The sequence below is a fragment of the Hemiscyllium ocellatum genome, unplaced genomic scaffold, assembly GCF_020745735.1.
Source record: "Hemiscyllium ocellatum isolate sHemOce1 unplaced genomic scaffold, sHemOce1.pat.X.cur. scaffold_3017_pat_ctg1, whole genome shotgun sequence".
NCBI classification, from domain to species: Eukaryota; Metazoa; Chordata; class Chondrichthyes; order Orectolobiformes; family Hemiscylliidae; genus Hemiscyllium; species Hemiscyllium ocellatum.
The window spans coordinates 34,251-59,494 of record NW_026868281.1 but is presented as its reverse complement, the minus strand read 5'-3'; the positions used below and the strand labels follow the sequence as shown (position 1 = coordinate 59,494).

Here is a 25,244-nt window from a genome sequence, read left to right as displayed (position 1 = left end):
TCTCCTGTTCCTAGTTCTTATGTTATACATTTCCTCCCTCACTCGTGACTTGGAGGTGCTGGTGTTGGATTGAGATGGACAAAATTAAAATTCACAGAACACCAGGTTATAGTCCAACAGGTTTATTTGGAAGCACTAGCGCTGCTGCTGCTTCATCAGGTGGTTGTGTGTTTTTAACTTTGTCCCTCACTCTTGTAACTTATGCAGAGCAACAAAAGCCACGAAGCAGTGCGCATGCTCCAGCCAACAATGGTCCCCGGATGATTGATGTCAGCGGTGGACCAATGGAAGGACAGGGGCGGGGCTGGAGGACCTGGCGAGGCGGTTGGCCCTCCGACCAATCAGAGTGAATGAGAGGCGGGACTTGATTATACCACGTGATCATCCTCGCGGACAGCGCGGCTGTGCGGGCGGAGAGCTGTCGGTAAGGAAAGAAATAAACAGCAGAAAGCGGGAGGGAAACGGTGTTGGTCTGGGCTGAGAGGTTTTGCGAACATTTGGTGCACATCGAAAAGACTAATTTGAAATTTACAGTCTCGTTTTTGCAGTAAACCGGAAAATGCCTCATTCGCGATTGACTCGAGTCAGTGCCGCCACTTTATTCGGGGCAACGATTCACTGGACACGTGCAGCCGCCATCTTTGTAGGGGGCAAAGTTCAGAGGGGAGTATGTGCAGCTCTCCCTGATAGAGAGTCATAGGCAGGATTTACACAGAGCACATTCACACCCAGGAAATGGATTTTTTTTCTCTGGATTTGTTTCGTCATTCATTTAAATGATTTGGATGTGAATAGAGGCGGTACAGTTAGTAAGTTTGCTGGTGACACCCAAAATTGTTGGTGTTGTGGTCAGTGATAAAGGGTTGTCTCAGAATACAATGGGATATTGATCAGATGGGCCAATGGGCTGGGGAGTGGCAGATAGGGTTAATTTAGATAAATGTGAGGTGCTGCATTTTAGAAAAGCAAATCCGAGCAGGACTCTCACACTGAATTGTAAGGTCTTGGAGAGTCTTGCTGAACAAAGAGACCTTGGAATGCAGGTTCACAGTTCCTTGAAAGTAGAGTCACAGGTCGATAAGACAGTGAAGAAGCATTTGGTATGCTTCCCTTGTTGGTCAGAGCGTTGAGTACAGGAGCTGGACAGGACATTGGTTAGGCCACTTTGGAATATTGTGTGCAATTCTGGTCTCCCTATTATCAGAAGGAGGCACTGAAACTTGAAAGGTTTGAGAATTGATTTTCAAGGATGTTGCCAGGGTTGGAGGATTTGAGTTGCAGGGAGAGGCATAATAGGGACTGGGGCCATTTTCCCTGGAGTGTCATAGGCTGAGGTGTAATTTGAAGAGATTTTATAATCGTGAGGGGCATGGATAGCGTAAATAGACAAGGTGTTTACCCTGGGGTGGTGGAGCCCAGAACTAGAGGATATAGGTTAAGGGTGAGAGGGGAAAATTCAACAGGGACCTAAAGGGCAACAAAAATTGTAACATTTCAAAGGCAGTTGAATAGGAAGGGTTCAGAGGGATGCCGGCCAAGTGCTGGCAAATGGAATAGATTAGGTTCGAATATTTGGTTGGCATAGATGGGTTGTACTGAAGAGTCTGTTTTCGGTGCTAGACATCTCTGACTGTGGGATCATAAAACTGCTCCGATTCGCCTCTGAGCACCTTGATGTCCACTTGTTCACTATCTAGCTTCCTCAGTCTCTGAGTGTATTTTTGCTCTGTTTAGTATTTTACTATTATGTTCACAGACCTTTCAGTAAATGAATTGTCCACTGCTGCCTGGCTCCTGACCATATTACAGAGGAGGTAGTACTGGATGTGTTGAATCATATCGAGGTGGATAAATCCCTGGGACCTGTTAAGGTGTATCCCAGACATTTGTGGAAAGCTAGGAATGTGATAGCAGTGCCCCTCCCTGAGATGTTTATATTGTCATTGGTGACAGGTGAGGTGCTGGAAGGCATGTGCCATTATTTAAAAAGGTGGTAAGGAAAGGCCAGGGAACAAGAGAACAGTGAGCCTGAAGTCAGTGGCAGGCAAGTTGTTGGAATGGATTCTGAGGGACAGGATTTACATGTATTTGGAAAGACGAGGAATGGTTAGGGATAGATAGCATGGCTTTGTGTGTGGGAAATTCTCTCTCTAACTTGATTGAGTTTTTTTTTGAAGATGTGACAAAGATGATTGATGAAGGCAGATTGTGAGTTGTCTATATGGACACTGAACGATGTTCCACAAAGCAGACTGGTTAGCAAGGTTAGATAACATGAAATGTTGAGAGAACTAGCCATTTGGATACAAAACTGGCTTGAAGGTAGGAGGCAGAGGGTGGTGCAGAGGGTTGATTTGTGGACTGGAGGCCTGTGAGCAGCAGCGTGTTGCTGCAGGAATGGATATTGGGTCCTTAAATAATTGACTTGGATGTGAATATGAGATATGGTCAGTAGGTTTACAGAAGACACCAAAATTGGAGGTGTAGTGGACAATGAAGCAGGTTAGTTCAGAATACAACAGGATCTTGACCAGATGGGCCATTGGGGCGAGGAATGGCAGACTGGGTTCAATTTAGACAAATGTAAGCTGTTGGATTTTGGAAAGGCAAATCAGGGCAGGACTTATACACTAATGGTAAAGTCCTTGGGAATGTTGCTGAACATAGAGACCATGGAGTGCAGGTTCATTGTTCCTTGAAAGTACAGTCATAGATAGGCAGGCTAGTGAAGGTGGGGTTTGGTATGCTTATATTTATTGGTCAATGCATTGAGTACAGAAGCTGGGCGTCAAATTGTGGCTGGACAGGACATTGATTAAGCCATTTCAGGATTATGTTTTAGTTCGAAATCCCCTGTTCTGGGAAAGATGTTGTGAATCTTGAAAGAGTTCAGACAAGATTTACAAAGACTTTGCTAGGATTGGAGGATTTGGGCTACAGGGAGAGGCTGAATAGGCCAGGGTTAATTTCCCTGGAGAGTCAAGACTGAGAGGTGACTTCATGGGGATTTATAAAATCATGAGGGGCATGGATACGGTGAACAGCCAGGTCTTTTCCCCCAGTTAGGTGGGTTCAAAACAATCGCATGGGCTTAAGTTGAGAGGGCAAAGATTTAAAACGGATCTAAGGGGCAAAGTTTTCAAGCTGTGTGTGGTGTGGTGTGGAATGAGCTGCCAGATGATGTAGTGGAGGCTGAATACAATTACAACATTTGAAAGGCATCTGATTGGGTACATGGATAGGAAGGGTTTCAAGTGATACGGACCAATCGCTGCAAATGGGGCTCCAGTTGTTGAGGATTCCTAGTTGGCATGGACAAATTGGACCAAAAGGTCTGTTTCTGTGCTGTACATCTCTATGACACTAATAAATGAAAATAAGATGTGTTCCTCTTTTGTGGAGAGCTAGCAGAAGCACAGATAATTGTTCTTGGAGCTGAGAAGGTTAAGCAGTGATTTTGATCAGCTGCAAATTTGTTTCTAAGATATTTAATTTTCAGAGAGAGGGGAATTGTTAACAATGTCACAATTTTAGTAACTATTTTCAGGTAATTGGCAAATAATAAGTGAATATGTGAACATTATGTTCTTCAGTAAGTTCTGAGCATCTGGAACAGTCTGAATGGCAGCTGGACAGACTCAGCAATTATTCATAAACAGATTTGGAATTTTACCTTTTAAGGGAAGATTTGGGTGCTATGGGCAAATGGGAAGGGAATTGGGACAGATTTGCAGCATTCTAGAGGGAGAGAGTACAGCCCAATGGGCTGAATAGCCCCCAGCCCTGTGCTCTGTGATACTGTCCCCATTCACTGTGAATGATGAAGCTCATCCCAGAGCAAGAGAGAGGGAGGATCCCACCAATCATCTGGGGCCCATTGTGAGGTGAGTGATGTCAGCGCAGGCCAATAGGGCCAGAGGGCAGTACTGGAGGACCAGGTCGTACGAGTTTGTCCTCCAACCAATCGGAGTGAATGAGGGCATCCTCAAGGTTGTAACTAAAGAAAGGCACATATCGCAGAGATTTGAGAAACTGGAGGACATGAGATAGGGAGCGTTCTGTGGCTAGTGAGGAATTATATAAATAAGGAAGAGTTGTGAGGATGGTTTAGGTGACATTGATCAGGCGAGTTGAGGATGGAGGAATTTAGGGATCGTGAGGATTAGAGTCATAATGTTATACAGCAAGGAAACAGGCCCTGTGGTCCAACCAGTCCATGCCGACCATAATTCCAAACTGAACTAATTGTACCTGCCTCCGCTTGGTCCACATCCATCCAAATATTTCCTATTTATGTACTTATCTGAATGTCTTTTCAATATTGTAATTGTATTCACAGCTACCACTTCCTCTGGAAGTTCATTCCACACGTGTATCTTTTTTATTAAAACCTTCATGTATTTTCTCAAATCTTTCTCATTTCTTCTCAAAATGAATGCACCCGAGTTTTGAATCCCCCTCTCCCCCGGCTATTCACCCTGTCTACACTCTTTCTAATTTTATAAACCTCTAATAAGCTCACGCCTCAACCTCGTGTACGCCAGTGAAAAAATTCCCAGCCTATCCAGCCTCTCCTTAGAACACAATCCCTCCATTCATGGCAACATGCTGGTAAATCTCTTCTGAACCTGCTCCAATTTAATAATCTCCTTCCTATAACAGCACAACCAGAACTGGACAGAGTATTCCAGAAGAGGCCTCCCCAACATCTTGTACATCCTCAACATAACGTCCCAACTCCTGTACTCCAAGGTCTGAACAATGAAGGTAAGTGTGCTTAGCACCTTATTAACCACCCTGTCTACATGTAACACAAACTTCAAAGACGTGAAGCCCTCGGTCTCTCTGTTCCCATATCACTACTCAGGGCCCTACTTTTATTGAGAGTAAGTCCTGCCCTCGTCTGTTTTGTCAGGTTGTTATATTTTGCATTTATTCCAATCCCAAAAAATTGAGTATAAAGGCAGTAGGGGTATAATTAAGAGGGAAATCAGGAGGCAAAAAAGGACGTGAGATAGCTTTGGTGAATAGGTTAAGAATAATCCGAAGGGCTTCTATAAATACATGAAGAAAAAAAGGCTAACTAGGGAGAAAATAGAGACCCTCCAAGATCAGCAAGACAGCCATTGTGTGGAGCTGCAGGCGATGGGCGAGATAGGAAACCAGTGTTTTGCATCAGTGTTTACTGTGAAGAAGTACATGGGAGATATAGAATGTGGGGAAATAAATGGTGACATCTTGAAAAATGTCCATATTACAGAGGAGGAGGAGGTGCTGGATGAGTGGCTAAGGAGCTGGTGCAGGGGAAAAGGATTCACATTTTTTTTGGATCATTGTGATCTCCTCTGGAGTAGAGTTGACCTGCATAAGAAGGATGGATTGTACCTGAATTGGAAGGTGTTAACATCCAGACAGGGAGATATTAGTGATACTCGGGAGGCATTAAACCAGTGAGGGAGTGGGTGTAAACCCAATAAGATAGTGAGGAAAGAGTATGTCTGAGGCTGGTACAGTTCAGAAGTCAAATAGTCAAGGCAGGCAAGGGCAAGGCACAGAATGAAGTCGGACTGAGCAGTTGCACTGCATTTACTTCAATAGAAGAGGCCTGACAGGGAAGGCAGATGAGCTCAGGGTATGGTTTTGAACATGGCACTGGGATATTATAGCAACTACAGAGGCATCACTCAGGGATGGATAGGACTGGCAGCTTAATGTTCCAGGGTATAGATGCTATACGAAGAATTGAAAAGGGGACAAGAGAGGAGGGGAGTAGCATTTTTGATTCAGGATAGCATTATGTTTTTGCTGAGGGAAGATATTGCTGGGAGTACGCCCATTGAAGTTATTTCGTTGGAACTGGGAATTAAGAAAGGGATGACCACCTTATTGGGGTATTCTGCATGGATCTTGTCTGGGTCCTCTGGTTTCCTCCCACAGTCCAAAGATGTGCAGGATAGGTTGGATTATCCAGGCTGAATTGTCCATAATGTTCAGGGATGTGTAGGTTGGGTGGCCCTGGAAATGCAATGTTACTGGGGGAGGTGAGGAGGCTCTCAGGGTCAGTATCAATGTGATGGGCTGAATGACCTGCTTCCACACTGTTGGGATTCTCTGATAATTCTACTAGTTTTAAAATAGTTACAGAAAATAATAGACCAGATCTACAAGTTAAGGTTCTGAATTGGACAAAGGCCAATTTTGATGGCACAAGGCAAGAACTTTCACCTGGTCCCTAAAGCCTGCTCTGCCATTCAATAAGATCAGGGCTGATCTTTTCATGGCCTCAGCTCCACATTCCCGATCTCCCACCATAACCCTTAATTCCTTTCCTGTTCACAAATCTACATTTTGCCTGAAAGGCATTCAAATGCTGCAGTCAGCAGGGAACGCCACAGATTCACAACCCTTTAGCTGAAGAAGCTCCTCCTGATCTCAGTCCTAAATCTGCTCCCCCTTATTTTGAGGCTCTGGAGTTGGACCCGTCCCCAGTGGAAATAGCCTCCCTGCTTCTGTCTTATCTCCTCCCCTCATAATTTTATTTGTTTCCTATCCAACGTCCCATTCTTCTAAATTACAATGAGTATAGAACATGTTTTCTCAATCTCTCCACATACACCAACCCTCTCAACTCCCAACTCAAACTAGTGACCCTCCTCTGCACTCCCTCTAGTGCCAGTACATCCTTGCTAATGTAAGGGGATCAAATCTGTACACAGTACTCCAGGTGTGGCCTCCCAGCCCCCTGTACAGCTGCAGCATAACCATCCCTCTAGCAATGAAGGACAATATTCCCTTCACTGCCTTAATTACCTGCTGTACCTGCAACCCAGCTTCCTGTGATTCATACACAAGGACACCCAGCTCCCTCTGCACAGCAGCCTGCTGCATGTTTTCACCATTTCATCATCCAGTTTGCTGTTAGTCCGACCCAAATGGATGACCTCACATATCCCAACATTGAACTCCATTTGCCAGATCCTTACCCACTCACTTAATTGATCTGTATCCCTGTGCAGACTTGCAATGGACTCTGCAGACATTGCTTTACTCATCTTTGTATCAAATGTGAACTCTGACACCGTACACTTGTTCCTCAATTCCAAAACATTTGTGTAAATTGCAAACAGTTGTAGTGCCAACACTAATCCAAACACCCGTTTATCCCCATTATTTATTATGTTGGTGAACCGATCCTGTATCAATGATAATTACCCATAATGCTGTGCATCTTTACCTGATACAGCAGCCTTTTGTGTGGCAACGTATCGAATACCTTCTGGAAATCCAGGTACACCACATCCACCGGTTCCCCCTTGTCCAACGCGCTCATTGTATCCTCAAATAATTCCAGTAAATCCATTAAACGTGACCTGCCTTTCATGAATCCATGCTGTGTCTGCGAAATGAGACAATTTCTACCCAGATATCTCACCACTACTTCCTTGAGAGATTCAAGCATTTTCTCCACTGCAGAAGTTAAGCTAACAGGTCCTTTTTGAAAATAGTGGCACCAATTTGCAGCTTCCAGTCTGTCAAAACCATCCCAGAATCCAACAAATTTTAGTGAATTATCACGAGTTTGTTATTCTCCCCCCCCCCCCCCCCCACCCCCCCCCCCCCCCCCGCCCACCCCCATCTCCTTTAGTCCCTCGAATGCATTCCATCAGGGCCAGGAGACCCAGCTACCTTGAGGCTGTTATCTTTCCCAACATTGCCTCTTTACTGGGAGTGATTGTTTCTCTGTCCTCATCTGCTATTGCCTCCACAGGCCTGCCAGAATGAGAGTATATAGACAGTATGTTCCTGTTAAGGCCAAGGCTGGGAGGTGTAGGGAATGCTGCCTGTCGAAAGAAATTGAGGGCCTGGTCAGTAAAATGAAGGAGGCATTTGGCAGGGACAGAGAGCTGTGTTTGTGAGAATCCCTAGAGGAGTATACGGGCAGTAGGAGTATACTCGAGGTAAACCAGGAGGGCAAAAAGGGGATATGAGATAGCTTTCGGAAATAGGTTTTAGGAGAATCCAAAGTGATTGTACAAACACACTAAGGACAAACGAGTAACCAGGCAGAGAATAGGTACCTGCAAAAATCAAGGCTGTCTGTGGAACCGCAGGAGGTGAGAGGTTCTGTGTGAGCGGAGAGGTTTTACAAACACAATGTGCGCATCGGAAAACACATATTTTGTAACGTCCCAGTCTCGTGTTTTCAGTAAATGGGGAATTGCCTCAGTGTGGCTGCAGGTATGTGTACGCGTCACCATCTTTATTCGGGGCAAGAATTCACTGGATACGTGCGGAACTGCCAGCTTTGTAGGGGGCAAGGCGCTGCCAGGCGCATGTGCAGCCTTTCTGTGGTACAGAGTCATTGGGCAGGATTTACAGAGCACATTCAAACTCAGAGAAATGGATGTTTATTTCTGGATTTGTTTTGTCATTCATTTAAATGATTTGGTATCGGAAATGAGTTTGCAGGTCATACAAAATTGGAGGTATTGTGGATAATGAAGAAGGTTACCTCAGATTACAATGAGATATTGATCAGATGGGGTTTAATTTAGATAAATGTGAGGTGCTGCATTTTGGAAAAGCAAATCAGTGCAGGACTTATACACTGAATGGCCAGGCCCTGGAGACGTTTGCGGAACAAAGAGACCTTGGACTGCAGGTTCATGGTTTCTTGCAAGTCAAGTTGCAGGCAGATAGGATGGTGAAGAAGGTGTTCAGTTTATATTCCTTTATTGGTTCGAGCATTGAGTACAGGATGTGGGAGGTCATGTTGCTGTACAGGGCATTCGTTAGGCCACGTTTGGAATATTGTGTGCAGTTCTGGCCTGCCTCCTATCAGAAGGGTGCTGTGAAACTTGAAAGGTTTCAAAAAAGACTTCCAAGAATGTTGTTAGTGTTGGAGGATTTGAGGTTGGAGGCTGGGCTGTTTTCCTGGAGTGCAATAGGCTGAGCTGTGATGTTATGGAGGTTTATACTATCAAGAGGGGCATGAATGGAGTAAATGAACAAGGTGTTTTCCTTGGAGTGATGGTGTCCAGAAGTAGAGGCATTGCTTTAGGATGAACGGATAAAATTTCAAAGGGGGCTAAAGGACAACTCTTTCATGCAGTGGGTGGAATGAGCTGCCAGAGGAAGTGGTGGAGGCTAGTACAGATAGAACTTGTTAAAGGCGTCTAAATAGACACATGATATGATGAGTAAGCGTTTACAGGGATATGGGCCAAGTGCTGGCAAATGGGAATAGATTAGGTTCGGATACCTGGTTGTCATGGATGAGTTAGACCGAAGAGTCTGTGTCGGCGCTATACATCTCTATGACTGTGGGATCGTAACAGCTTATACTGTTCTGCTTCATCTCTGGGCTCCCTCATGACCACTTTGTTAATGTCTAGCTTCCTCAGTCTCGAACAATGGGTGTATTTTACTATTACTTTTACAGACATTTTTATACGTTAATTTTTCACTGCCGCCCAGCCCCTGACCGTGTGCTGCTTATTAATTTTTTTTCTGGAAAATTTTTGACAGTCAAGAATTCTTTTTTTCCGATGAGCAAGTGTATTTTCCTTCCGTTTCTGACTATAAATTCTGCGTCATTTTCGTTCCCTGTAATCCGTTTTGCACTCCCTGAAACATCAACTGTGTTTCTCCTTCCACAGATCCCAGTGATTAATGCCAAAGCCCTGTTGCCTGGGAGAGGGTGATGTTTGACTTTCTTGTACAGCTGCAGTTTGTGTGGTGAAGGTGCTCCCACAATGTGGTTGGGTAAGAGACATTACAGATTATTCATTACAGCAACAGTGATGATTTGAAGATAATGTCCAAATCAGGAACAGTTTGTAGTTTTATTATCATGCTTATAATTTCACAAAAATATTATTGGAAACTTTAGACAAGGCCAGAGAAGTAGGTTTTGAGGAATGTCTTAAAGGAGGAAAGCAGACCTGAGAGGTTTTGGCTGTGAATTTCAGACCTTGTTGCTTTGGCAACTGTAAAAGCAGCCACACAGGTGAGGTAATGAATTAACAGATCATTGGGAGTCTCGAACAGAATGGGTTGTCGAGTTCTCAAAGGGTGTGTGATGCAGCGAGCTAGGGATGGTCACAACCAGGAATTATATCAAGGGTGAGAATTTTAAATTGAGGGATGTGGGCCGGATGCTGGCAGGTGAGACTAGATTGGGTTGGGATATCTGTTCGGCATGGACAGGTTGGGTCGAAAGGTCTGTTTCCATGCTGTACATCTCTGTGGCTCTATGTTGTTGATTATGAATAGCAGCCTTTTGATGGATCAACAAGTTTTGGTACGAGGAAGTACTTGGGCAGAGATTTAGTTTTTCTTGAGATAACAGGGAGGTTGAATGTGGGAAGTTTGCCAGGAGTGTGTTTGTATAAGGAAGTCTGGAGATAACACAAGGTGGATGAGAGTATATGAGCTAATACAATGTTAGAATCAGCTCGAAATAGTGGTCTTGTCCCCCTCACCTCACCACACCTCTGGGATTCAGCTGGTTGTCAGGTTGTGAATCAGGCGGTAACACAATCGGGAGCTGAGTGGCCATGGTGGAGCCTGAAATGAGTGTCACTCAGCTGGCTGTTGCTGAGCAGCTGCTGCTTGGTAGCCCTGTTGGTGACATCTTCCATCACTTTACTGCTGATCGAGTGTGGACTGACGGAGGGAAATTGGCTTGGTTGGATTGCCCTGTGTTTTCTGTTGAACATGCCTGGGCAATGTTCCACAATGTCAGTAGATGCCAGTGCTGGAGCGGTACTTGGCTTGGCGGGTGGCAAGTTCTGGAGCACAAGCCACTAGTATTATTGCCAGGATATTGGCAGGGCCCGTAGCCTTTGCACTACTTAACCACTTCTTGATGTTATTCAAACTGAATGAAACTGGCTTAAAACTCACATCTGTGATGTTGGAAACCACTGGAGAAGGCTGGGATGGAGCATCCCACTTCTGGCTGCAAATGCTGTTGACTTATCTGGTGCATGGATGTGTGAGGCCCCTCCATCAGTAAGGGTGGGGATATCTGTGATGCTTCCTGCAGTGAGTTGTTTTATTGTCCATCACCGTTTACAACTGGGTGTGGCAGTACTGCAGAGCTCTGATCTGATCCATTGGTTGTGGGATCACTTAGCTCTGTTGCTTGGTGCTGATGCTGTTTGATATGCAGATGGTTCTGTTTGGTAGCTTCACCAGGTTGGCCCTTCATTTTTAGTTATGCCTGGTGCTGCTCTGGCATGCCCTCCTTTCCTGTCCTTTGTGATGGGTGAGAGCAGGATTTACAAACCCATGAGATTACAGATTGTGCTGGCGTACAGTTCTGCTGTTGTTGATGTCCCACAGTGTCTCAGAGAGATCCAATTTACGTTCCTACATCTCATCAAAGTCTGTCCCATTTAGAACGGTGATAGTGTCACTCAACACAATGGAAGTTTTTCTCAACTTTAAGCCAAGACTTGTGTCTCCAAAGAGAATGTGCAATGGTCGCTCGTACCGATACTGTCATGGACAGATGTATCTGTAGCTGGTCAGTTCATAACAATGAGATCAAGTATGTTTTTCCCTGTTGTTGGTTCCCTCACCCCCTGCTGCAGACTCAGTTGAGCAGCTATATCCTTTAGGACCTGACCAGCTCAGTCAGTAATTCTGTTGCAGAGCTAGTCTCGATTGTGGACATTGAAATCCTGTACCCAGAGTACGTTTGACACCATTTTACTTCCTCAGTGCTTCCTCCAAATGTTGTTCAACATGAAGGAGAAGTGATTCATCAGCCAAGGGAGGACGGTACGTGGTAATCAGCAGGAGCCATGAGACTTCCTGGTGTCCGGAGTCAATGCTGAGTACTCAGAGGGCAAATCCTCCCTGTCTGTGCCACCACCTCTGCCTGGTCTGTCCTGCTGGTGGGACAGGACATATCCAGAGATTTCAGGAGAAAGTGAAGACTGCAGATGCTGGAGATCAGAGTCGAGAGTGTGGTGCTGGAAAAGCACAGCAGGTCAGGCTGATGAAGGGCTTAGGCTCGAAACGTCGATTCTCCTGCTCCTCGGATGCTGCCTGACCTGTTGTGCTTTTCCATCACCACACTCTCGATATCTAGGGATGGTGATGGTGGTATCTGGTCATTGTCTGTAAAAGGGCTCCTGAAGAAGGGCTCATGCCCGAAACGTCGATTCTCCTGCTCCTTTGATGCTGTCTGACCTGCTGCGCTTTTCCAGCAACACATTTTCAACATTGTCTGTAAGAGTTGATTCCATGAGTATGAGTATGTCAGGCTGTTCCTTGATTGGTCTGTGAGACAGCTCTGCACATTTTGACACCAAACTCCAGATGTTAGTCTGGAGGACGTTGCACCATCGAGAGGGCTGATTCTGTGGTTGTATTTTCTGGTGCCTTGTCAGATGCTGAGTGGTCCATCCAGTTTCATTCCTTTGTTGAGACTTTGCAGTGATGAATACAGTGAGTAGCTGGCTGGGCCACTGTCGGGTTGGCAGGATATTTTTCCACCATTGACAATGGTTCCATGGAGATTAGGAGATTCCTAATTCCAGTTATTTTTTCTTGAATTCAGATTCCACCATCTGCCAAGTTGGGATTCGAACCAGGATTTCTGTCATTGGTTTTAATATTTTGGGTAAAAGTTAAATACATTCGGTTTGTTCACTCACTTTAAATATCACTTACCCAGGTTTTGTTTCTTTGTGAAACACTGTCCATCATCCTGTCTCCTCCATCCTTCCTCCAACAACAAGAGCAAGGAGCACATGGAGTTTCTCTGTCACTAAGACTGAGACAATCCGATCTGCTGCTTCCCTCCCTCCCACTGAGTCAAACTGCCTCGCGTGGTGTTCCCGGATTTTGTCCAAACTTTCTCCAATCCCGGTCAAGCCTTATCAGAGCTCATCTTGACCCTTTTACCCTCATCTCAGTAAACCATAGAGTTTCCAACTCTCTTTTCTCCCCCTCCTCATCAGTCTCCGTCACCGATTCACAGATATTGTTCCTTGTTCTGTCTTTTCTGGTTATGTCCTTCTCTCCCATTCTGTGAAAAACTAATATTTGACCTCATGGTTGTTGAAAAGTCCTGCTCCATCTCCACTCTCCCTTTCCTTTCTGAATTCCTTGCATTTGGTGTCCCTCATGGATCTATCCTTGGCCCCTCTTGTATCTCCTCTACATACTGACAGGAGGTGACATTGTGCAAAAGCACCATGTTGGGTTTCACATGTACACTGACAATGCCCAGCTCTCCCTCCCCGTCATCCCTCTCCATTACTCCACTGTTACTCAGTTATCAAGCTGCTAACCACATTCCCACTACTCGATTAGGTGCAGTTTCCTCCAATGAAACATTGTCATGGTTAAACCCGTTGCCTGACCAATTCCTTTCCCTTACTGCTGAGCCCCTCCCTCTCACTGAGAACTATACAGCAGAACTACACTCTTCACAATATTGCAGTTCACTCTTCACAATATTGCAGTTGTTTCTGACGCGAAGCTGACCTTCTGATTAGACGTTTACACAATCCCAAACACCAGGAATTCCAATCTCTTAAACGTTGATTGTCCCCTCCTCACTTCAGCTCCATTGCTACTGAAACCCCTTACCCATGTCTGTGTTGCCTTAAACGTGATGAATCCGAAACAGAACCCTTGATTCTGTGACTGGCTCAGAATCTGGTTTCAGACTCCCCCTCAGTATTTACCCTCAGACACATCAGTATTTATTCTGTCAAACCCCTTCAAAATCTGGTGGTGCGGTCTGATTGTAGCTGGTGGGAATGGCAGAAGCTGATGTGTTGCATCTGGGTGGAAGGTAAGGACTTGGGGTGGGTGGGGGGAGCTTGTGGGGTGTTCTATCCTTGTTGCAGTTGGAGGTGTGGGTTTCAAAGGCAGAGGTGCAGGAAGTGGAGGAGATACATTGGATGGTATTGACCACATGGGAGGGGAAATTGCAGTCCTTGAAATATTTGGTATTTTGGTATGTTCTGGCTTCACTGGAACACTGCAGTAAGCATGAGACAGAGGTGTTGGCCAGGTGTGTTATAGTGACAGGCAGCTGGAAGCTCGGGTCTGTTTTTGCAGCAGAACGTCGATCATCAGTCGCCATTTCCGCCACCTCCACTGAGATGCTGCCAGACACAGGTTCCTGTCCTCTCCATTAACAGCTATGCACCCTCCCAGCCAGATCGTAATCCACTCCTTTGTCTTTCCAAATGTTCCGGTCTCTCTCTGGGTTCTGTCCCTACCTATTATTTACTCTTTAACCCCTATCTCCTGCAGTACAAAGGTATGCAGGTTAGTTGAATTGGCCAAGCTAAATTTCCCATAATGCTCAGGGATGTGTAGGTGAGGTGCATTAGTCAGGAGGAATATACAGTAATAGGGGAGGGGAATGGGTCTGGGTGGGATACCATTCGGAGGGACGCTGTGGACTTTTGGGCCGAATGGCCTGTTTCCACACTGCCAGGATTCTAATGTTCCCAGCTCCCATCGGTTCTGAGGAAGGGCCACTGGACAGATTCCTGTTCCCAGATGCTGCCAGACCTGCTGAGCTTTCCCAGCACCTCCTGCTTGTTGTTCCTGATTGACACCATCCATCCACCTTCCGGTTTGATTCAGGCAGGGGGAGGATCCCACCACTGACCTCACAATGGGGTCCAGCTGATTGATGGCAGCTTTCCACCAATAGGAAAAGGTGGTGGGACTGGTGGACCAAGTGGAACCAGCTGGTCATCCAAACAATGGGAGTGAATGAGGGGCGTGGCCAGTGGGATGACACGTCACCAGTAACTCCGCCTGTGCAGTGTCACGTGACTCGGCCGTTGGTGAATGTGGGAGAGGCAAACAGGGAAGGGGAGAGTGGCCTCAGAGACAGAGGTAATGAGTCACTTCAGACTGGGAAGTTTTAATTACACTCTGTACGGGTCGTTAGTCTGAATTAGAAACTCTTAATCCCGCGTTTGCAGCAGATGGGAAAATGGCTGCGGCCCTCAGGCGGTGATAGGTCCTGGGATATGGCCGCCATCTTTATTGGGGGCAAGGTACAGTGAGGGGCATGGACATGTCCCCTTCCTAGGATGGGGGAGGGGGGGGGATGTGATTTTAGGAGAGGCATTTACACATCAAGCACAAACCAAGAGAAAGGTATGTCTTTATATTCTGTTTTGTTTTGTCAATTTATTTCATAGGATATTAAATCAGAATAATTGAGGTTGGGATCTCAAAAGTAAGTTTTTACAGTCAATGGAGTCATCAGGATCTGAATATCATTGGCATTTAACTGTGGAAGGAGAAAGGTTTGTCAGTTCTGTTTGTGGGAAAATATCTCCAATATTTTTGTTAAGCAGAAAGATGTACAAATTCGTGGTTGGATCACCCTTTGGGTGTGTGCTCTGTTCTGGGCCCTGCAGCTGAGGAAGGAGATATTGGCCTGAGAGGGAGCACAGATTTATCCAAATTACACCTTGTCTCTTTGTAAGAACTCTCAGATTTAGACCCAATCACCCACTTCATGATGTTAACCTGTAAACTTGATATTTTCAATTACCTGCAAACTTCCCATTAAAACTCCTTTTGGACTCAAATTCCAGTACCTTTTCAGGTGGGATGTTCCAGCTTCTGACAACTGTCTGTTCATTCAGAAACTGCTGAGGTCCATGTTGACTCTGGGGTTACAAAGGGCTGAACTGAAAGATGAGATGCTGTCCCTGAGCTCCCATTGAGATACACTGGAACAGTACAGGAGGCTGAGGGCAGTGTAGGTGTGAGCAGGCAATGAAAATGACAGGGCTGCACTGTGAGGGCTGCTTGGCTCAATGAGAGTGTTTTGGAGTTGGGTGTAAACAGAGTGAGGGGAGACAGGGAGAAGGTGAAGCTGAAACTCCGTTTTAGTTCAGGCCGTTCAGAAATTCACATGGTCCCATTGGGAACAGCCAGTTTTTAAGTGATACCTGCGGAGTATTTGTTAACAGTTTTTAAAGTATTTTTCCTGAGGGCAGTTGAGAGTTAACCACATTGCTGTGGGTCTGGAGTCACATGTAGGCCAGACCAGGTGAGGATGACAGTTTCCTTCCCTACAGGACATGAGTGAACCAGTTGGGTTTTCTAACAATCGACAATAGTTTCATGGTCATCATTCGCCTTTTCATTCTAGATTGTATTGGATTCCGATGCTGCCATCAGCCATGTTGGGATTCTATCCCTAATCCTCCGAACACTGTACATTTCAATCATCTGGCAGGAATACCATTAAGCCATTGCCTTCCTTTTTTAGCAATATTTAAAAGCAAGTTCCATCATTCTACGTGTACAATGTGAGATAAAATACTGTGGTGTCCATGTGTCGGCCTCTCCAAAAGGTCAATCAACAGAAATTTGTTTGGTGGTGAAATATGTCACTTTTTTGTGGAGGGGGGAGGTGGTTTATTAAACAAAAACGAATCCAAATAAAAATCTTATGCCACGGACATGTAATTTCTGAAGCCGGAGGGGGATTACAGAGACGGAGAGTTGTGGGGCTGGAGGGGGATTACAGAGACAGGGAGGGTGGTGAAGCCGGAGCGGGATTATAGAGACAGGGAGGGTTGTGGGGCCGGAGGGGATTACAGAGACAGGGAGGGTGGTGAAGCCGGAGGGGGATTACAGAGACAGGGAGAGTGGTGAAGCCGGAGGGGGATTACAGAGACAGGGAGGGTTGTGGGGCCGGAGGGGGATTACAGAGACAGGGAGGGTTGTGGGGCCGGAGGGGATTACAGAGACAGGAGGGTGGTGAAGCCGGAGGGGGATTACAGAGACAGGGAGGGTGGTGAAGCCGGAGGGGGATTACAGAGACAGGGAGGGTGGTGAAGCCGGAGGGGGATTACAGAGACAGGGAGGGTGGTGAAGCCGGAGGGGATTACAGAGACAGGGAGAGTGGTGAAGCCGGAGGGGGATTACAGAGACAGGGAGGGTTGTGGGGCCAGAGGGGGATTGTTGTCCAAACATCACTGTGGTGTACATGTACTGCAACATTTCAGGGAGGCAGTTAACCACCACTTTCTCCAAGGCAAGTGAAGGTGGCCAATAAATACTGTCTGGGCAGCAAAGGCAACCCCGAGTGAATAAAACCAAGCAGTGACCTCTCTGAGCTGACTTGCTGTGAAGTTAAAAACCTCTCTGGAAATGGAGCGGGCAGAGAAGAGAAACAGTGACATTTCACAGCTGCCCTCAGAGAGACCTCACCCTTGGAAGTACTCAGAGCCGGGATCAGCTCAGTGAGTTTCAGTCTCTTCAAACTTCAATCTTAGTCTGTTTTATTTTATTAAATCTACAATAGTGAGTAAGGTGAGGATTTCTTTTTAATGTCTTACAGTCTCTTGATTAAATGTTTAAGATATAAAACGTAAGCATTGTTATTCTCGGGCAGTATTTTTCGAGCAGTAAGACTGTGCCTTTGTCTTGGTCTGTAGGTTGTTAAGGCGGAGAGATGGCCTGTTGTAGAGTGGCCTACTGTTCCTGTCGGATGTGGGAGATTAGGGAGAGTTTCAATGAACCTGATGATTGTCTGCAGGAAGTGTGATTGCAAATCCTATTGGAACGCATGGATTGGTGGAGGAGTGATTAAAGGCAGTGAGGAATTGGCAGGAGCCGGGGGTGTGATATGTGGCAGTCTCAGGAATGCAGGATACTGCAGGTACAGTCAGGTAGATGGGTTACCTCTGGGAAAGCTAGGAGGGGTAGGTAGGTACTGCAGGAGTCTCCACTGGCTATCCCCATCTCAGACAATTACACGGTTTTGAAAAATGTAGGTGGTAATAGACTTTCAGGGGAATGCAGCACTGACAGCCAAGTTACTGGTACTGAGACTGGCTTCTAACATAATGTGAGGTGTATCCATTTCCACACGATCGATAGTGATGGGGGACTCTCTAGTCAGGGGCACAGTCTGCCATTTCTGCAGCTGACAGTGAGACATCAGAATGGGGTGGTGCTGCCCTGGTGCCAGTGTCTCACAGAGGGAGCAGAATATTCTCAAAAGGGAGAATAACCAGTGGGAGGACATTGTACATTGGTACCAATGGCATAGGAAGGGGAAAGCATGGGGTCCTGATGAGCAGGGAGATTTGCTAGTGCCACTCGGGAGGCATTAAACCAGTGAGGGAGTCGGGGTAAACCTAAAGAGATAGTGAGAAAAGAGGTGAGTCTGAGGCTGGTACTGTTCACCGGTCAGACTGTCAAGGCAGGCAAGAGCAAGTCACAGAATGAGGTGGGACGGACCAGTTACACTGCATTTATTTCAGTGCAAGAGACCTGACAGGTCAGGCAGGTGGGCTCAGGGTATGGTTTTGAACATGTGACTGGGATATTACAGCAATTACAGAGGCATCACTCAGGGATGGATAGGACTAGCAGATTAATGTTCCAGGGTATAGATGCTATAGTAAGGATAGAAAGGGACCAACAGCGCAGTGGGAGAGGTGTTTTTGATTAGGGATAACATTATAGCTGGGCTTCGGAAGGATATTCCTGGGAGTACATCCAGGCAAGTTATTTGGTTGGTACTGAGAAATAAGAAAGGGATGACCATCTTACTGGAATTGTGTTATAGACCCTCTCCCAATAGTCAGCAGGGAATTGAGATACAATTTTACCAGGAGACCTCGGTTATCTGTAAGAATAATATGGATGCAATGATAAGTGGTTTTAACTTTACCAACATGGCCTCGGAGTGCTGTAGTGTTAAGGGCTTGGATGGAAAGGTATTTGTTCAGTGTGTACGAGAACGTTTCTGATTGAGTTTGTAGGATGTACCGACGAGAAAAGGAACAAAACCTGACCTGTTTTCTTTATTCATTCACAGGATGAGGCTGTCACTGGCTCGGCCAGCATTTATTGCTGCGTTTACCCAGAGGGCAGTTAAGAGTCAACTGCGTTGCTATAGGTCTGGAGTCCCATGCAGACCAGACCAGGTAAGGATGGCATTTTCCTTCCCTAAAGGTCATGAGTGAGCCACATTGGTTTTTCCAACAATTGACAATGGATTCCTGTCATCACTAGATTATTTTTTCCAGATATTTATTGAATTCACGTTCCAAAATCTGCCGTGATGGGATTCAAACCCTTGTCCCCAGAACGTTATCTGGGTCTCTGAATTAACTGTCTGATTTCACCCCATCATCACTGCCTCTTAGGAAACAAGGCAGGGTGAGTGACTGAGGTATTAGTGGGGCAGCTCATCAGCATCAAAGATCCCACAGTATTGTGGCTCAGTGGTTTGTGCTGCTTCCTCAGCACCGGGGACCTGGGTTTGATTCCAGCCTCGGGCAACTGTCTGTGTTGGAGTTGACACATTCTCCCCAGTGTCTGTGAGGATTTCCTTCGGGTGTTCCAGTTTGCTCCCACAGTCCAAAGATGTGTAGTTTAGTTGGATGAACCATGTTAAATTTCCCATATTCAGAAGATGAGGTTTTGGGATGTGCAGGCAAATCTCTGCCTAATGTGAAAAGATCATTTTGGGGTCTTGGACAGAGGTCAGAGGGAGGTGTGGCCGCATGTTTTACATCTCCCGTGGTGGTAAGGGAGGGTCAAGTGTGTGGAGCGTGGGTTGGTGGGAGGGTGTGGACTGAACAAGGAAGGCGCAGCGGGACAGAAATGATCAGGTAGAGTCAATGTGGCTTTGTACATGCACAATTGGGTCTCACTAACTTGAGTGAGTATTTTGAAGTGACGAAAAAATTGAATAAGGAAGGCGGTGAATGCTGTTGATATGGACATTCAACAATGTTCCACAAAGCAGACTGGTTAGCAGGGTTAGATAACATGGAATGCAGAGAGAGCAAGCCATTACAAAACTATCTTGAAAGTAGGAGACAGAGGATGATGGAGGGTTGCTTTGCGGACCGGAGGTCTGTGAGCAGCAATGTGCTGCAAGGATGGATATTGGGCCCTTAAATAAATGACTTGGATGTGAATATATGAGGTATGGTCAGGTTTACAGAAGACACCAAAATTGGAGGTGTCATGGACAGTGAAGAAGGTTAGCTCAGAATACAACAGGATCTTGATCAGATGGGCCATTGGAGCAAGGAATGGCAGACGGAGTTCAATTTAGATAAATGTGAGCTGTTGTATTTTGAAAAGGCAAATCAGAGCAGGACTTATACACTTAATGGTAAAGTCCTGAGGGGCGTTGCTGAACAAAGGGACCTTGGAGTGCAGGTTCATAGTTCCTTGAAAGTAGAGTCACAGGTAGGCGGGGTAGTGAATGCAGCATTTGGTACGCTCCCCATTATTGGTCAATGCATTGAATGCAGCTGTTGTGACGTCATATTGTGGCTGGACAGGGCACTGATTATAGGTCTTCTGGAATTCTGTTTTCAGTTCCAATCTCCCTGTTCTTGGAATCAGGCATCTGATTTGGTACATGAAGAGGGAGGATTTAGAGGGATAAGGGTGAACCGCTGGCAAATGGGACTCCATTAACGCTCTCCGTTATTGGTCAATGCATTGAATACAGAAACTGGGACGCCATATTGTGGCTGGACAGGATGTTGGTTAAGCCACTTCTGGAATTCTGTTTTCAGTTTGAATTTCCCTGTTCTCGGAAGGATGTTGTGAAACTTGAAAAGGTTTGGACAAGATTTACAAAAACGTTGCCAGGATTGGAGGATTTGGGCTACAGGGAGAGGCTGAATAGGCTGGGGCTATTTTCTCAGGTGAGTCAAAGACTGAGAGGTGTCTCCATGGAGACTTATAAAATCACGAGGGGCGTGGATAAGGTGAGCAGCTGGCGTCCTATTTCCTCAGGTTAGGTGGGTCCAAAACTAGAGCACATGGGTTTAAGTTTAGAGGGCAAAGATTTAAAAGGGATCTAAGTGGCAACGTTTTCAAGCTGAGTGTGGTGTGTGTATGGGAGGGGCTACCAGATGAAGTAGTGGAGGCTGATAAAATCCCAACATTTAAAAGGCTTCCAATTGGATACATGAATCGGAAGGGATTTGATGGATACAGGCCAATAGATGGTAAATGGGAATCCATTAGTTTAGGATTCCTCGTTGGCAAGGACGAATTGGACCGAAGGTCTGTTTCTTTGATGTTGATAATTTAAGATGCATTCCTCTCTTTTGTGCAGAGCTAGCTGAAGCACAGATAATTATCCTTGGAGCTGAGAAGGTGAAGCAGTGATTTCGATCTTGTGCAGATTTGGTTGCAAGGTCTTGAATTTACAGAGAGAGAGAGGAATTGTTAACACTGTCACAATTTTTAGTAACTATTTTCAAGTAATTGGCAAATAATACAAGGTGAAAATGTGAACGCTATTTTACTCAGTAAGTTCTGAGCATCTGGAACAGTCTGAACGACACAGATTCAGCAGGTATTCTGAAACAGACTTGGAATTTTACTTTTTAAGGAAAGATTTGGGAGGCTATGGGCTCATGGGAGGGGACTTGGGACAGATTTGCAGCATCTCCAGAGAGAGAGAGTACAGCCCCAATGGGCTGAATAGCCCCCAGCCCCTGTGCTCTGTGATACTGCCCTCTTCACTGTGAATGATGGAGGAGAGTCTGTGTTCCCCTGCAGCCAATGGGAGTGAATCAGGGGTGTGGTCAGCAAGCCGACACCTGTCCATGAGCTGTGCAGGTGCAGTGTCACTGGGTGAGGGTGGGAGAGACAGCAGGGACTGGGACAGAGGCTGTTGGACCTGAATTACAAACTTCCGGTAAATTAAAACCAAAAGAACTGCGGAAGATGTAAAACAGAAACAACAACCCGGAGGGTCTGGAAAATCTCAGCAGGTCTGGCAGCATCTGTGAAGAGAAATCAGAGTTAAAGTTTAAGATCCGGTGTCCTTTCCACAGAACAGATGTTACTGAGGAAAAAAAGTCAGTTTATTTGCAGAAGATAGTGTGGGGAGAGGATATAAGGAGTAAAGGATAGGTGGGGATAGAGTGAGAAGAACGGTTGGATAAAGGAGTGGATAATAATGTGGCTGGGGGAGGGTGACTAGCTGTTAGTGGAGACAGTTAGTGGCTAACCATAGGTAGTGTGTAATGACAGGCTGTGAGAACAAGGTCTGGTGTGTGGGGTAGGGGGCTTCGACATGGGGTTCTTAACCTATGGTTAGCCCCTAACTGTCTCCATTGTAAGCTGTTGCCCACCTATATCACTCCACAATTGGAGCTGCCGAGTACACAAACCTTTGGAATATTCTCCCTAACCCCCTCTGTCCACCTTAAAGATGTATCTAAAAATCGTTCTCTTTAATCAACGTTTCCATCATCCGTGAAGAATTTTAGGAGATTTGTCAATGTGAAAGGCTCCATACAATGCAGGTAGTTGTTGTTATTGTCTGACATCAGGAGAAACAGGGATGAGCCCTCTCTCTCTCATACCTGATGAACAGCAGCAAAAGCAGGAAGCACTGAGCATGCTCCAGCCCACAATGGGCCTCGGATTCTTGATGTTAATGGGGGAACGGGGGCTAGAGGTGCTAGTTGTTGCTTCAACCAATCGGAGTGAATGAGGGGCGGGACAATACTCAACCACGTGATAAACTTCACTGGCAGCACAGTGTTGTTGTGACCAAGGCATTGGAAATGTGTGAAGGTGCAGGGCAGGGGAAGGAAAGACATAGACCAGAAAGAGAAGGAAATTTTCACGGTATGGCATGAGAGGTTTTACAGAACGTAGTGCACATTGTAAAACACAAATTTGAAAATCCCAAATGCTGCACCATTTTCCCTCCCTATAATGCATTTTACACTCCCTGAAATATCAACTGTTTCTCCCTCCACAGATCCCAGTGATCAGTGCCAAAGCCCCATTGCCTGTGGAGAAGGTGATGTTTGACTTCCTGTACAGCTGCAGTTCATGTGGTGAAGGTGCTCCCACAATGTGGTTGGGTAAGAGCTGTTATAGATTATTCACTCAGCGACAGTGAAGAGTTGACAATGTATGTGCAAATCAACAACAGTTTGTTTTTTTTTAAGTTTATAATTCCACAGAAATACTATTAAGAGCTTCTGACATAAGGCCACAGATGGGGATATTAGGTCAGGTGATCAAAAGAACTGCCAAATAAACATGTTTTCAGGAATACCTTAAAGGAGGAAAGCAGGTCTGAGAGGGTTAGGGTGGGAATTCCAGGCAGTGTTGCCTTGGCAACAGGAGAAACAGCCAGACAGGTGAAGCAATGAATAAACACATCGTTGGGAATCTGAAAGAAAATGAGTTGTCGGGGTCTCACAGGTTGTGTGGTGCAGGGAGACAGGGATGTTCACAGCCAGGAATTACATCAAGGGTGAGAATTTTAAATTGTTGTTTGTTGATGGATCAACAAATTTTGGTACAAGTGAGCACTTGTACAGTAGGGTTTTAGATACTCTTGAGATTGCATGTAAGTTGAATGTGGGAGGTTGGCAAAGAGTGTGTTTGATAACGAAGTCTGGAGATAACACAGGGATGGACGAGTGTTTCAGTAAATGAGCTGAGACTAGGGTGGAGTTGGGTGACGTCACTAATGTAGAAATAGTGTTTTTGGTGTTAGACTGTGCCTCCTCCTCATCACTCCCCCTCACTAAGTCACAGATATTGTTCCTTGTTCTATCTGTCTCTCTTTTCTGGTTATGTCCTTCTCTCCCATTCTGCTACAAACTAATATTTGACCCCACCGTTGTTGCAAACACCTCCTCCATCTCCACTCTCCCTTTTCTTTCTGAATTCCTTGTATTTGGTGTCCCTCCAGGATCTCTCCTTGGTCCCTCCTGTTTCTCACCTGCATACTGCCAGGAGGTGACATCGTCCAAAAGCACCGTGTTAGGTTTCACATGTACACTGACAATGCCCAGCTCTCCCTCCCCATCATCCCTCTCCATTACTCAGTTATCAAACTGCTCATCACACTCCCACTACGCGATTGGCTGCAATTTCCTACAATGGAATGTTGCAATGGTTAAACCCATTGCCTTCAGTTGCTATTACAAATTACTTTCCCTTACTGCTGAGCCCCTCTCTCTCCCTGGGAACTGTCTGAGGCAGAACCACACTCTTCACGATATTGCTCTCATATTCTGACCCCAAGGTGACCTTCTGATCAGGCATCTACACTATCACAGACACCAGGAATTCCAATCTCTTAAATGTTGCTTGTCTCCACCTCACCCCAGCTCCATTGCTACTGAAACCCCTGAGCCGTGTCGGGTGTTGCCTTAAACTTGACGAATCCAAAACAGAACACGTGATTCCACGACTATCCCAGAACCTGGTTCCAGACTCCCTCATGATGGGAAACATCCTCTCAGTATTTACCCTGTCAAACTCCTTGAGAATCCTTCATGTTACAATGAGATCACCTCTCATTCTTCCCAAATTCAGTGAGTAGAATCCCAACTTCTTCAGCCTTTTCTTAAAAGATAATCCCTGCAAACCAGGGTTCATCTCAGTCAAGTTTCTGTGAAATGCCTCTGATGAAATGATGTATTTCCTTAAATAAAGGGACCAACACTTCTGTCATTACTCTAGATGTGGTCTGACTCGCTCTTTATAAAGTTACTCTCAGGTATATACTCCAAACCACTCCCTTTAAACTAGCACAGATGTTGTTGGAAATGCTCAGCAGGTCATGCAGCATCTGTGAAAAAGAATCAGTTAAAGTTTCTGGTCTGGTCACCCTTCCTCAGATACGTTAACTCTAATTTCTTTTCACACCTGCTGCTAGACCTGCTGAGCTTTTCCAGAAACTTCTGATTCTCTTCCTGGTTTACAGCATCTGCAGTTGGTTCGGTTTTCATATCCTTTAAACTTGCCATCTCTCCTCTAGAATTTGTCATTTCCACCTTGGGAAAAAGATTCACATTTGTTTGGTCTCCCCTACTCTGGGGGAAAAAAAAACCATGACTAGTCACCCTATCATTACTCCTCTAATTTTATAAAGTTCGATAAAGCCACCTAAAGTGTCCAGTGCTGCAGGGAAATAGCCTCAGCCTATTCAGCCTCTCCCTATGGTTCAAATGTTCCAATACTAGCAACACCCTGGTCAAACTTTTCTGAACTCTTTCAAGTTTCCCAACATCTTTCCTGTAACAGGGAGACTGGAATTGAAAGCAGTCTGGGGATTCCAAAGGTGGCCGAGCCAATAAACTTACAACCAAAACCTGATCTCCCAACTCCTATCCTCAATGCACTGCCCAATAACAGCTAGCATACCGCACACCACCTTCACTGACCTGTCCACCTTCAACAACACTTTCAAGGAATTATCA

The 25,244-nt window shown here is 45.7% G+C and overlaps 1 long non-coding RNA gene across 2 annotated transcripts in view; it reads left to right on the top strand.

The window, feature by feature from the left end:
- Positions 1-312: 312 nt before the first annotated feature.
- Positions 313-25,244, top strand: part of LOC132812784 (uncharacterized) — a 34,293-nt gene continuing 9,361 nt past the window's right edge. The window contains exons 1-3 of one of the 2 annotated variants that reach the window (XR_009643779.1): positions 313-424; positions 18,845-18,953; positions 22,781-22,886. This is a non-coding gene — a long non-coding RNA (uncharacterized LOC132812784). Of the gene's footprint in view, positions 425-9,704; positions 9,766-18,844; positions 18,954-22,780; positions 22,887-25,244 lie in introns of those variants that run through there. The other variant, XR_009643780.1, reaches the window with a different exon arrangement.